The following is a 14,269-nucleotide window of genomic DNA, read 5'->3' as shown; positions in this document are numbered from 1 at the left end:
TCAGTGTTCCCATGTTCATAGCAGCATTGTTCACAGCAGTCAAGAAGTGGAAACAACTCAAGTATTCATTGACAGATGAATGGATAAAGAAAATATGATGTATACACACAAATAAATATTATTCACACTTAAAAAGGAAGGAAATTCTGATACATGCTACTACATGGATGAACCTTGAGGACATTATGCTCAATGAAATGAACCAGTCACAAAAAGACAACTACGTCATGATTCAATTTACATGAGATATCTAGAGTCATCAAATTCATAAAAACAGAAAACAGAATGGTAGCGGCCAGGGGTTGTGAAAAGAGATTGGATAATTATTGATTCGGGTAAAGAATTTCAGTTTTGTAACACGAAAAAGTTGTAGAGATTGGTTGCACAACGATATGCCTACACTTAACACTACTGAACTGTTAAGATGGAAAATTTTATATGTATTTTACCACAAATAAAACTGTTTAAATTTAAAAATAGTTTCAACCTAGCACAGTGGCTTATGCCTGCTATCCCAGTACTTTGTGAGGCTGAGGCAGGAGGATTGCTTGAGGCCAAGAGTTCGAGACTAACCTGGACAAGATGGCAAGATCCCTGACTCTATAAAAATTTTAAAAATTAGCAAAGTATGGTGGCACATGCCTGTGATCCCAGCTACTCAGGAGGCTGTGGTGGGAGGATCCCTTGAGCTTGGGAAGTCAAGAGCTGTGATCGTGTCACTATACTCCAGCCTGGGTAACAGAGCAAGAGCCTGTCTCAAAAAAAGAAAAAACAAAATCGAACATCAAGAGATTTGCCCTTTTTTTCCCTTTCAATCAAAAACTTCCAAGCCACATGTAGAATGTCATGTGTATCTTCCTAAAACTAAATTGGGCCACTTTAATCAAACCTAATGATTGAACAGTTCAAAAAACTGCCGTATTTTTTGAAAGATTTTCAAGCCAGTCAGAAATGTTGGGAGTTGATATTACATTCTTAAAGCTACCTTTATCATTCCTTCTTTTGAACACCATGCATAGACTTTGTGTAATGTTTAGCTTCAGAATACCAAAGTGCCATTTATAAACTGTGGTTGTTAGCCCACAAGCCTTCAGTTAAAATGAGCATTAAAGTTTTATGTTTTCTAAGCTCTTTTAATTGATGATACAAATGAATGGGGGAGGGGTGGTGGTCAAGTGTGTGTTATCTGTCTGAGGCTTAAATAAATGTTTCAGTTTCAGAAAGCTAACATTTTTAAAGATGCCTTGTAAAATAACGTTATTTGGTATCATCAACAAATACTGGTCAATCAATCTTAGGTATCTTGGTAGCTACCAATAAACAAACAAAAAAATACATCCTATTTTTTGTCTTCATACACATATACAAAATTAACCCTGGGAAATAAAATAGCAAGAAATTCCACATGCTTATGTCAGAATATGTAAGTGTCATAGCACAAAATATAAATGCCATCATATCTAACCCAGTACCTCTTTTCTAAGAGGTGGATTCAGGAAGAGCTTACTGGAGTGTCCAGGACCCCAAACATGTGGTGGAGCAAGAATGTTGGGGCTAAAAAACAAGCTGGCCTGGCGAAGGTCACTAAGTGTGCAGGTGAGACACATAGACACTGGAACCAACTGATATTGCCAGGTTAAGTGCCATTGCTGGAGTGAAGGAGACAGCAATAGCAAGCTTACAGGACGTGGTAAGTTCTTTCTCACCTCCTCCTGTCTCCCAATATCTTCTAGGTCCCCTTATTGTTAGCACTAAATAGAGAGTCAACTGACAAAGGAGAAAGACATTTGCCCCATTATCACCATGGAGAATATAGATGGTGGATTTGGAACTGAGAGATAAATGCTTAATAACTAGCACAGGAACCCTCTTAAATTTCTTTACGATCAATTCTCAATGGGTATTATACGCTCTGCACTCCACAAAACGATTCCTTGCTGACTGGCATACAGAAGTGCCTAGCTTTGGTTCATCCTGAAAGTCCAAAGAATAAACCTCCACACTGAGAAACAGCAAAGTAGGAATCTGTGAAACTCTTGCCTGAGTTTCCTGCCTGTCATCTTATCCTATGGAATTCAGACGTGCCAGACCCCACAATTACATGAATCAAGTCATTAAAGTAAATTTTTCTCTTTCTCACTCTCTTTCAATAGATAGATATAAATAGATAGATTAGATAGATAGATAGATAGATAGATAGATAGATAGATAGATAGATAGAGTGAGTGAGCTATCGTTTGAATGCTTGTGTTCCTTCAAAACTTAGGTTGAAACAACACTATTCCAATGCAATAGTATTAAGAGGTGGGGCATTTAGAAGGTGATTAGGTCATGAGCACTTATGAGGGATTAAAGGCTTTATAAAAGAGGCTTCACACAGCATTTGACACTATTGTCCTTGTATCCCTTCCACCATGTGAAGACACAGTGTTTGTCCCTTCCAGAGAGTGCAGCAACAGGATACCGCTTTGGAAGCAAATAGCAGCCTTCACACAACACCAAACCTTCTAGAACCTTGATTTCAAACTTCCGAGCCTCCAGAACTGTGAGAAAAAAATCTATTGTTTATAATTATATATGGTATTCTGTAATAGCAGTACAAATGGACTAAGATATATAGATGATATATGATAGATAGATAGATAGATAGATAGATAGATAGATAGATAGATAGATAGATAGAAAGATAGAGTTCTTTGGCATATCCTATTGTTTGAAGAACCCCAATTAACACAGTTCTTTACCTATGCAGGAAATCAAGGGTCAGGAAGTAGAAACCTCAGCTGCAGAGACAATAGTGGCAACATCTTATGTCATACTCTCCCTGGGAGAGATAATGCTGCTTTTTCTCCCTGATAATTATTTTTGCTTGGTAAGGATTGAGCGGAAAAATTATTTCTCAATGTTGCTTGAATCCAGTGATCCCACAGAACTGGAATCATGTCAGTCTCCTTCTTTCCATCATTGCCATTGCCCTTTAAATATTGAGGGAGTGTTCTATCTGGTTATCGATGATGTGTCTTGCTGCATAATTCATTCTGGAGACTGGTGACACTGTGGCCACTTCTCTTCTTGAGATGCCTAAGCCTGGAGAAGTGTCAACATACATGTGAGGACTTCCCATCAGACTTTGCACATCCTTTCCCAAGCGAGACTCATAAATAAACATAAGCAGTAGCCAAAATGTGATTAGCCAGCAGGGAAGTGCTCACGAATAATAGCTTTATTGTGGAGTGCAGCAGACCATAAACACAGAATGCCTGTGGGCAGCCTAATGAAACATGAAGTAATTGTAAGATGGAGTAAATGCATTTCCTTCATCTACCCTTACTTGTAGGATAGATTAAATAGCTTTTCTTAAAACAAAAACCATATATTTTCTTATTTAGGAAACTCAGTTTCAGTTCCCTAGGTGAATAGTAATTAAAACCAATGTCCATAAAGGAGATACCACAGTAGATTTGGACATTTAAAAACAGAATAACTAGTTTGGAGCATAATCTTTGGGGTTTTGTCTCTTCAAATATGCTTTCTGTTGACAAAGGTGAATAGCTTCCAGTTTATTCACTGAAACCACTTCTTTACATCTCATTTGCCCTTATTCTCTCTTATTTTTGTGGGAATTATCACACCCAGACCTTCAAAATTTCTCACTTGACTTCTCAGTCATTGCTGTGGAGTTTTGCAGGTATTTCTTGGTACCTATATTATTAGCTAGGACACTAGAAAGTGTCAAGGGATCCAGACATCTCTCTACAGACCTTGTAGATAAACATCATTCAGATCACCTAGATCTTTCCCTCCCAAAGGATCATGGTATACAGGAGGTAAAATATGTTGTGCAAACATCCTGCTAAGAAGAATAGTGATAGATTTTGGGAGAAATATTTCCTGGCTTTTTAAATGCATTTTGCATAGTGGGATTCAAAATATTGTACTACAGAATTCTGTGAGCAAAGCAAAGTCCTCTGGAATGTCATGGAATTTATATATTCTATATATAAAAATATATATATATTCTGCAAATATATAGATAATGTTAGCTTTTATGGAAATAGTATAACTAGGCTTGCAGACAGTCATTTCTATTTCCATCTTTATGTTAAGAGAAAATTATTATTTAAAGGTAGATTCCAATCACAGGGTATCTTGTAAGCATACCTATTGGCATGTTCTATCAGAAATGACCCTAATAAACATATTATTTTATTCTACAAAGTCTTTTCATGTATGAAGAGGCAGAAGACAAGGCATAAAGTACTGTAATTTTAAAGCATCTTTATAATTACCTGAGTTCTTCTTCCCTCCCCATCTCTTCCCTGCCATCCTTTCCTATTTCTTTTTGCTTAGCTTCAGGTTTTTGCTTAAAACAATATAATGCAAAAGATATAACTCTCACCCCGTTGACCTCTTTCTACCTTCTATTTACTACCTCTATTTCTTTTCTAGAGATAACCACTTTTGTGAGGTTAGTGTACAATTTTCCCTCCTCTTTTTATAGTTTCAGTTACAGGACAGTGTATTATTCTTTTAATTTAAATTTTCTTAAGTACTAATCAGGTTCATTCATTCCCACAAACCTGTCTGTATCCTCTGGCCACTTTTAGATTGAGTTGTTTGCCTTTTATATTGACTTTTAGAAATTCTTTACATATTTTAGGTACAAACATTTAGTCACTTGTGTATGTTACAAATATAAACATTCCCAGTTCATTGTTTCCTTTTTTTTTTTTTTTTTTTTTTTTTTTTTGAGGCAGAGTCTCTCTCTGTCGCCCAGGCTGGAGTGCAGTGGCTGGATCTCAGCTCACTGCAAGCTCCGCCTCCCAGGTTTCTTACTTGCTGGTTTCCTTTTAATGAAGATGGTTTTAATTTGTATGTAGTCACATTTACTTTATTTAGGGAGGAAATCTCTGCATTCCTATTCCAGGCACTAACTTAGTATTCCATGTGGTGAAGAGGAAAAAAGATGGAGGCTCAATAATTTGATATGCATCTTTTAATTATTCTTCTTCTGTTTCCTCCCTGTGTGTCTCTTATAACTATCATGTACCTTGTTTCATTGATTTACAAGTTTCTCAGGGTTAAATAATTTTCCTCCCCCTTGCCCTAATCACTCTCTACAAGTGTCTAAGATAAAGGATTCACCCACTTTCCATGCTCAATACCAATACTCTTCCATATGTGTTTCTGTGTTCAGAATTTCTGTGATTTATTCAAATACACCCTCCGCTCTTCTCTTTATCATTTTATTATCTTACTATCATTGGGTGTAGGAATAAATAAATAAATGTGTGTGATCCATTTGCACTTTTTAAATGTAAAGACCACACAACTGTTGCCAATGCAAGGGATTTGTCTAATGCCCTCTCGAGATGGTAGGGAGATGTCCATGGTTCTGATTTTAAGAAAAATTCTTAGATGCTGTGATTGACTAATAATATAGTTTGGCTTTGTATCCCCACCCAAATCTCACCTTGAATCAATCTCCATGATCCAAATGCATCAAGGGCAGGGCCAAGTGGAAGTAAGTGAATCTTGGGGGCGGTCTCCCCCATGCTGTTCTCGTGATAATGAGTGAGTCTCATGAGATCTGATGGTTTTATAAGCGTCTGGAGTTTCCCCTGCTTGGATTCACTCTGTTCTGCTGCCCTGTGAAGAAGGTGCCTTCTGCCATGACTGTAAGTTTCCTGAGGCCTCCCAAGCAATACAGAACTGTGAGTCAATTAAACCTCTTTCCTTTATAAATTACCCAGTCTCAGACAGTTCTTTATAAAAGAGAGTGGACTAATACAACTAACAAGTAAAAATGTCCATAAAAATATAAAATGATAAACTACTGCTTAGTGATATGGAAAGTAAACATATTACAATATGTTTTGTATTTATGCATGCATCTTTAAATGTGGCTATATTTTAAACAACCACATCTGTTTATGACCGTACAACACTGCATTTAATATATTATTATGTGCATAACCATTCCCCTATTGTTGGACCAATTTAAAATTAGCCTATTCTTTATTTTGGAGATTCTAGAAGTGTGTGCTTGAGCAACTTACATTATAATTATCTTACATTATTTTGAAAAATCAGATTCCTTGACACCACCCAAGGCTTGCCATAAAAGAAGCACTGATAAAATCAACACTTGAACTTAGTTGATTTGCATATGTCTCAAATTTTTTATATTATGTCTTAATTCTGTGCTTGCTATTTTAATTATGTTAGTCCAGCACCACAATAGGGAGGTTTGTAGAAAGAAATTGATGATAAAACACTGAGAATAGAAGCAGAGAGGCAGTTGAAGTGGGTAAATTTAAGTATATTCCTCTCCTTGACTACTCTACTGACTTCCAGTTCCAAATTTTTCATTTAATGAGAATACTAATACATGTTCCACTATCACTGCAAACCCAAAATGTTTGAAACAGATAATGAATTTTCAGTTATGGCAGTTATATAAACAGTAAATTAAGCCCTCTGGGGACACAAAGTGTGGTTTGTGGATGCTGGGAGGGGAAGACAGGAGTGGCTTCTCTTAGAAGGTGAAATTTGAACAAGCAACAATAATTATGAAGCACCAAAATGTGTTCCACAAAAGGAGATAATATTAGAAAGAGCCTGACAATGGGGGAATGGGAGATAGGAGAGGATAAGCCAAGAACGATACAAAGGCTGGCCATATGAAATAAGAAAATCTGTGTTTGAAATTAAAGTGTTTCCATCGCTATGAGTCTCTTTAATAGGAGAATGATAGATTGACATTCTAAGAAATAACGTGGAGAGACTGTAGATTTCTGAACTGGTAAATAATATCTGTTGTGTGATCCAGATTATTCTGACTGAATGAAGCCCTGTTTTAACCATGGCAAAATCCAGGTGTAAAATGACGAAAAGTTGGATGGTGGTTTTGTGTTGCTAGATGAAGAAATAAAGAATAGGCAAAGAGATATGTGGAGCTCTTGCTGGGACTGGCAACCCAATCTGGAAAACTGCTACAATGTGTCTGCTAAATGAGGAGCTTCCTCAGCTAAACTGTATTACTAAAGTGACACAAGTATAAAATAATTACCTAACATGTCCAAATGCCTTCTCATTCAAGCCTGATACAGACAGCTGTTACTATGTCACTCACAGCTTGCTCTTGCCGATAGCTTAACCACCTTGAAAACCCATGCCCCTTCCATTCTTAGGCATCCATTAGTAGTCAATTTAAACCATCATTCTATGTCTGCATCCTCCGAGGCCATTTCATTAACTATGAGCAATGTTGCTAGTCAGAGAGAGGTGTAAATTAAAGCAGCCAAAATTGAATCTAGTAAATTTGATTACTTGATAATCATGCTCATGCAGATATTGAGATAGAGTTTGAGACTATTGAATGGAATTAGGTTTGAGATTTTCTGGGGATTTAACTTACCCTTATTCCTTTTGTTTATAATCAGCATAAATTACAGAGTTGAGCTTGCACTGAGAACAAATTGTACTTCTCACCATACATATCACATTCATTTTTGCCAGAAAAATGGTGATGTTTCTGAGAATATAAAACCCAATGAGAATTTGTCTTGTACTATTTGTACCTTTCTAATTGTTCACATTTTTCTTATTTTTTTAAAATAGAGACAGGGTCTTGCTATGTTTCCCAGGCTGGTCTCAGACTCCTGGGCTCAAGCAATCCTTCTGCCTCAGTCTCCCAAAATGCTAGAATTGCAGGCATGAGCCTGCTCCTGGCCATGAAATCTCTTTTTCTTTACTTTCAATACTTTAGCTTGCATATTGGTCAGGAGAGATAAAAAAATGAATGATAAAACAGTTAATTAGAAGAATGAGAGAGAAGTTCTACTTCAACCTCGTGGCACTCCCAGTAGTGAATATTACTTGAAGAAGCCTAAGGTGGTGAAGCAAGAAGAATTTTTGAAGAACCAGATTTCTTCTCAATCTGTGACCTATTCATCTTGCCTTTATGGGGAGAAGAAGCATGTTTTGCTAGCATTTTAAAATCATCGACTGCAAGCCAGTTAGAGCATTAATCATAATCTCTATCACTCTAACAGCAGAAAATATATTTTGAATTGTCATATGTTCTTATTGACCATTTATTGAATACTACATGCATTAATCTGTGAAAGCCCACAGAAATGAGAAAGACAAAGATGTTTCAGCAAATAGCTTGGAACTGGTTTTGGCCTTCTGAGATTAAAATCAGCTACAGGTTCTGTTCCTGTCTTATGAGAGTGGTAGATAAAAGAACAAATCCCTACTGTAAAAAGTGCCTTGTGTTATTTTTACGTAAAAATGTTGGACATATAAGGCTAACAACAATTTTGTAACACCTACCTGTCTTAAGCCAGGTCCCCAAAAGCAAACTTTAATAAGAAGACACACATGAAAACAATTGATTAATAAAGTAGCCAGGTGTATTAGTCTGTTTTTATGATGCTGTTAAAGACACACCTGAGACTGGGCAATTTATAAAGAAAAAGAGGTTTAATGGATTCATAGTTCCATGTCGTTGGAGAGGCCTCACAATCATGGTGGAAGGTGAAAGGCATGTCTTACATGACAGCAACAAATCTCTCCTCCAATACCCTAACTGCAGTCCTTAGCAGACAGTCCTTCTAAAGAAGGATGCAAGTGAGAGTGTTGGGAAAGAAACACATAAAGTTGGGGGGTAGGCACTCAGAACCAATTGTCTGAGTAGCTGGCAAGGCAGAACTGTCATTTCCTCAGCTGATGAAAACCAGTAACAGGTTTCAGGTAGGGAGATGAAGAGTTTGATATGGAGCTTGGTAAGTGAGAGCTGCCCACTAGACACTCAAGTGAAAATGCTGAAAAAGAAGTTAGATTTATGAGTCTGGGCTTCAGGGCTCATAATGTAACTTCAGGGCAGGAAATTTAATTTGGCTGTTAACATCATCCAGTTAACATTTTAATTTGAGATTATGTAAGATCATCAAGGCAGTGAAAAGAGAAGAAGAATAAATTGCCCAAGAAATACTGAGGCATACTCCAAGATTTAGAATTGGGAGAGAAGAGGACAAAATGAAGGAGACTGATAAAAATTGACCACAAAAATAGAGAGAAAATCAACAGAGTGTGTTCTCTTAGAATATAAATTAAAAATAACTATATTATGTAAGTTGAAGGACATCAATTTTCTCAAATATTGTTAAACTGAAGATTAAGATAAACTGAAGATTAAGAATTGGCCATTAGATTTAACAATATGAAGATTATTGGTGACTTTGACAAGGGATGTTTTGTGGGATTGTTGGTGGCAAAGGTTTTAGTAGAGCACACTCAAGAGAAAATAGGCATTTAAAAGATAAATTTTACAAATGTTAACGCTTTATATTTTCATCATGTGGTTACCATGTTTCTAGTAATGATAAAAAGTATTAATTGGTATATTAAGCTTACTGGAAGACTTTTTTTGAGACAAAATCTCTCTCTATAACTCACTGCAGCCTCGATCTCCCAGGGTCAAGTGATCCTCCCACCTCAGCCTCCTGAGTACCTGAGACAAAAGGCACTTGTCACCATTCCTGGCTAATTTTTGTTTTTATTTTTTCAGAGACAAGATTTCACTGTGTTGCCCAGGCTGGTCTCAAACACGTGGGCTCGAATGATCCTCCCGCCTCAGCCTCCCAAAGTGCTGGGATTACAGGTGTGAGCCACCGTGCCTGGCTGTAAGATATTTTTCAACTTAAAAATATATATAATGCCAAAGGTATTTTTTCTCAGGATATATTCCCCTAAATTTTCAGGAAGCAGAGAAAACATGCTCAAAGACAAGATATTTATATATCAGTGTTCAGGAGCTGGTTCTCTGACACTATAGCCAAGAAGAAGAAAAAAAATGGATGGAGCTCCTTATTAGGATTCAGTTGGAGGGTGTTGGAAGACTAGCAGAAGACTTTAGTTCTAAAAAAGTTTAAAGAACCAAAGCAGGAAAAGGAGACAAGAAGGCCATGAGGATACCAAGCTAATGGCTGAGAGCTCAGATCAATAAGGATGTTAAAATGAGGTCCAAGAGATGAACTGAAGGCTTACCATAAACCAAGCAAAGACAGCAAGGAGCTGATCGGTGAAGAGAGAGTTCAGTGTGAATCTTGCAAACACTAAATTTTTGTCTCCACGTTTCCTCTCATTCAGGATTTGCCACTACTGCCCTACTGGAAGTTACATTTTTTTTAAGGATCCATTTCACTGGAGAAATAAGTGAATTGAGAAATTGAAAATATAAAATGAAAGTATCCCTCAGTCATGAAATGCATTATAATATTTCAATTGGCTTGGACCACAAGCAGATAGCATTTCGTTTCAGAGAGTTGTTCAGAGGGCAAAGGGAGTTTGTGTAAAGATTCCTAGGACTGCTCTCTGCTGTCCCTGGTCCTGAAAGTTGAATATCAGCGTGACAGACAATGTTATGGCAGTCAGGACTGCGTCTGTTCTTGTCAGCTCTGATTCATAAGGTACAAGGCAGGCCTGAATTGTCCTTGTCAGTTACCAACTAAGCATACAAGAAGATGGGGCAGATCAAATGTAGTTTTGGTGAATGGAATAGTTTAATTCATATATTACTTGCAAAGGATGCTCTTGGCTTTAACAGTTAATGCTACTCTTATATGTAAATGAGTTTAAGCATTATAGACCCAACTTTGATGGGTTACTAAGGGCTCTTTTCTTCTGACACTAAAATCATTTAAGGGACCTGCAGTTTTGTGTCCATTTGTAAAAGACTAAGATATATAACTGGTTTTTAAAAAGGGATCAATAATTGTAAACCATGGTGTCAAGAATTAGAAAAAGATTAATTGCATGTGGTCCTTGTTTAGGGTGAATTAACAACCCCAACTAGTAAGGTTCTAGCAATTACTAAAATACCCAGCCATAAGATTTACATTAGTGTTCAAAGGTCAATCTATTACAATGAAGGAGTGTATTCATTAGGAAAAGGAAACTTCAGGGAAATCCTATAACAGTCCCTCATTCTGCACACTTCTATCAGTCTTTCCACTGGCGAAAGCTTATAAAAAGAAGAACATGATGTTCCAGTGGTAATGGATATGAACTGCTCCTCACAAACACTGAGTAGTAATTGGATTATTTCTTAGCTCTTGAACTGGCTTTCAGGAAACACAATAAAGGCTTGAGGAAGCAAATATGTTGCTCCACTTTCAATAATACAGAAATAATGACTTATTTCTGTCAATGAGAACTGAAGAGGGCAGTGAGATATCTCAGAGCTTTCAAAAAATAAAATCTACTTGCTTTCATTCAAACCTTTTATCTTTTGATGCAGATGAGATGTGCAAAGTTGTGATGGCAAGATTTCCAATTTGTAGAGAAGCAAGCCAATATAGTTGTATGAAAACATTCAATTTAAAAATGATGGATTCTAAAATACATATGGTAAAGTACGTATTACTTATACTATAGCTTATAATAAAACTGAGTATAGCTTGATTTTTTTTCTTTTCTCTTTTTATTTCTTTTTCTTTTTTATTTTTTGAGACAGGGTCTCACTGTCACCCAGGCTGGAGTGCAGTCATGCAATCATAGCTCACTGCAGTCTCAACCTCCCAGGTTGAAACGATCTTCCCACCTCAGAACCCTGAGTAGCTGGGACTACAGGCAAGCACCACCACACCCAGATAACTTTTTATTTTTATTTTTGTAGAGACGGGGTTTTGCCATGTTGCCCAGGCTGATCTCTAACTTCTGGACTCAAGCAATTCACCCACCTCAGCCTCCCACAGTGCTGAGACTACAGGCATAAGCCACCACACCCAGCCTTGATATTTTTTTTGTACATATATACCCCTGTAACCAAATACAAGAATAAAACACAAAACGTTTTCACAACCCAAAAACCCCTTATTTTTCTTTCCAATCAACATTCTCTGAAGTTAAGCACTGTTTTGACCACTAGTGAAAGCTCTTGAAATTTACACCAATGAAATCATATAACATGTACTCTTTTGTGTCTAGCCTCTTTTATTTAATATTATATCTGTGCCATCCATCCATAATCTTACATGGAATCATTCATTTTTGTTATTATATAATATTCCATTTTAAGAATACAGAACAACTCCTTTATTTTAATAATAGACATTTGGCTTCTTTTCAGTTTGGGGCTATGATGAACAAAGTTCCTATACACATTCTTGTTCACGTCTTTTGTAGAGAATACACACTTATTTCTTGTGACCTAGGAGTAGAATTTTTGTATTATACAGTAGGTGTGTTTTCAGTTCAAATTAACACTGCCCAACAATTTTTGTAGCAATTTATATTCCTACCAGCTGTGCATGAAAATTGCTTCCATTATGACTAACTTTTGACATTTTCTTTCTTTTTAACTTTAGCCATTTTGATAGGTTAAAATGCCATACTTTTGATGCATATTTGGCTTGATTATGTATGTTACAATATCGAGTTATTTTCATATTTTTCAAATTTAAGAAATCATGTGAAACATGTATTAAGATATGTATTAAATACTTTGTGCTTGATATTAAAGATGTTATCTCATATTAACCAACATTTATTTAATTACAGAAAATAGAGTTTGCAAGATTTACATTGCTTTCATTGCATTTAGTATGACTAAGACCTGGTTACATTTTCTCTCTAATGTCACAGACCATTACAGAGATTAGTATTTCTAAGCCCTTCTCATTTTTAACTCACTTTATTCCACCGCACCTGGCCATTTTCTCTTCTTTCTATTGATATTCTAATTTTTCTTTAATAAGCAGATGCTACCCTTAACATTTTAGAAAGACTATGTGAAACATTTTTAAATAAATTATGTACAATTTATGAATAACTAGTGATTTAAGTTTCCTAAATGTCCCTCTTGAGGTCTTGGCATAAGTGTGCTTCATTTGGTAACAATGATTGCTGGTTTAGCCTGGTGAAAATGTGATATCTGTGTGGCATACTCACAAGGTATTTTATGCACAAAACAAACCTTGGGTCTCACAAATTAGTGCAAAACAGAACCCTAAACCTTTATGTGCCTTTAGCATGGCTACAGACCCTGAATAAAACAGGAGAACAATGAACTGGTATAAATTTGACTCATAGATCTAAATGTTAGTATATCAAAAATGACTATAGCCTTTTTCAGACCCAGCTGAGTAGCATTTTAAAAATAAAAGAATATCAACTCAAAGTTTCTACTGAAATCCTTAAAATGTATATTTACTGAGTGTTTTATAAAAATAAGAGAAAACAGTTCAATATTTGAATGCAATACGTATTCACTTTTAAATTCATTCAACCAATATTTATTGAACACCTGCTAGTCTATGCCAGGATTACAAAGTGTGAGACTTTATTTCATGTTTACCTAGTTGAGGAGACAGATATTAAAGTAACGAAATACATATTTAACAGTTTCAGGTAATTATTCCTTCAGGTCATTTGGCAATAAAACTGGACATCTATGATTGCTAAATTTTAACCTGAGTCACTCACTGATATGGTTTGGCCGTGTCCCCACCCAAATCTCATCTTGAATTACAGCTCCCATAATTCCCACATGTTGTGGAAGAAATCTAGTGGGAGATAATTGAATCATGGGGGCGGTTTCCCCCATACTGTTCTTATGGTAGTGAATAAGTCTCACGAAATCTGATGGTTTTATAAGGGGTTTCCCTTTTCACTTGGCTTTCATTCTCTCTTGTCTGCCACCATGTAAGATGTGCCTTTCATTTTCCACCACGATTGTGAGGCCTCCCCAGCCACGTGGAACTGTGAGTCCATTAAACTTCTTTTACTTTATAAATTACCCAGTCTCAGGTATGTCTTTATCAGCAGCATGAGAACAGACTAATACACTCACTGATTTTAAGATTTTAAACTAAACATGGAATTTGATCTTTAGAAAAGTTTATCCCAAGTCAGGGATTTCAAACTTCAACATTTGGCATAATGTGCACTTTTTGTTTTATTTGTTTGTTTTGTCTCCTTCCAACCAATATGAGTCACATTTTAGATGAAAAATGGACTCTAACAGGCAGCTTAAACATCACAGGTTGCTGATTGGTTCTCAGCAATGCAATTCTTACAAGTGCCACTTTCTCGAGGAGGCAATTTGAAAAATGATTTTCCAACACCATCTGCCCGAAGCACCTGAAGACATTCATGCTGAGCTATTTCATAAGGAAAATGCAGGATGAAAAAGACAGTGAGCTGAGGCACGTTCCTGGAATGTTCTGCAAGCGCCAGTGCACCAAGCTGATAGATGACT

General features: G+C 36.4%; 1 long non-coding RNA gene across 1 annotated transcript; it reads left to right on the top strand.

Moving 5' to 3' along the window:
• Positions 1-2,394: 2,394 nt before the first annotated feature.
• Positions 2,395-12,841, top strand: LOC135969062 (uncharacterized). Its single transcript, XR_010584130.1, has 2 exons — positions 2,395-2,545; positions 9,578-12,841. It is a non-coding gene; the product is annotated as an uncharacterized lncRNA (long non-coding RNA).
• The last annotated feature ends 1,428 nt before the right edge of the window (positions 12,842-14,269 follow it).

The sequence above is a fragment of the Macaca fascicularis genome, chromosome X (genome assembly GCF_037993035.2).
Source record: "Macaca fascicularis isolate 582-1 chromosome X, T2T-MFA8v1.1".
NCBI classification, from domain to species: Eukaryota; Metazoa; Chordata; class Mammalia; order Primates; family Cercopithecidae; genus Macaca; species Macaca fascicularis.
The sequence above is the reverse complement of the archived record's forward strand: the minus strand, read 5'-3'. Positions and strand labels throughout refer to the sequence as shown.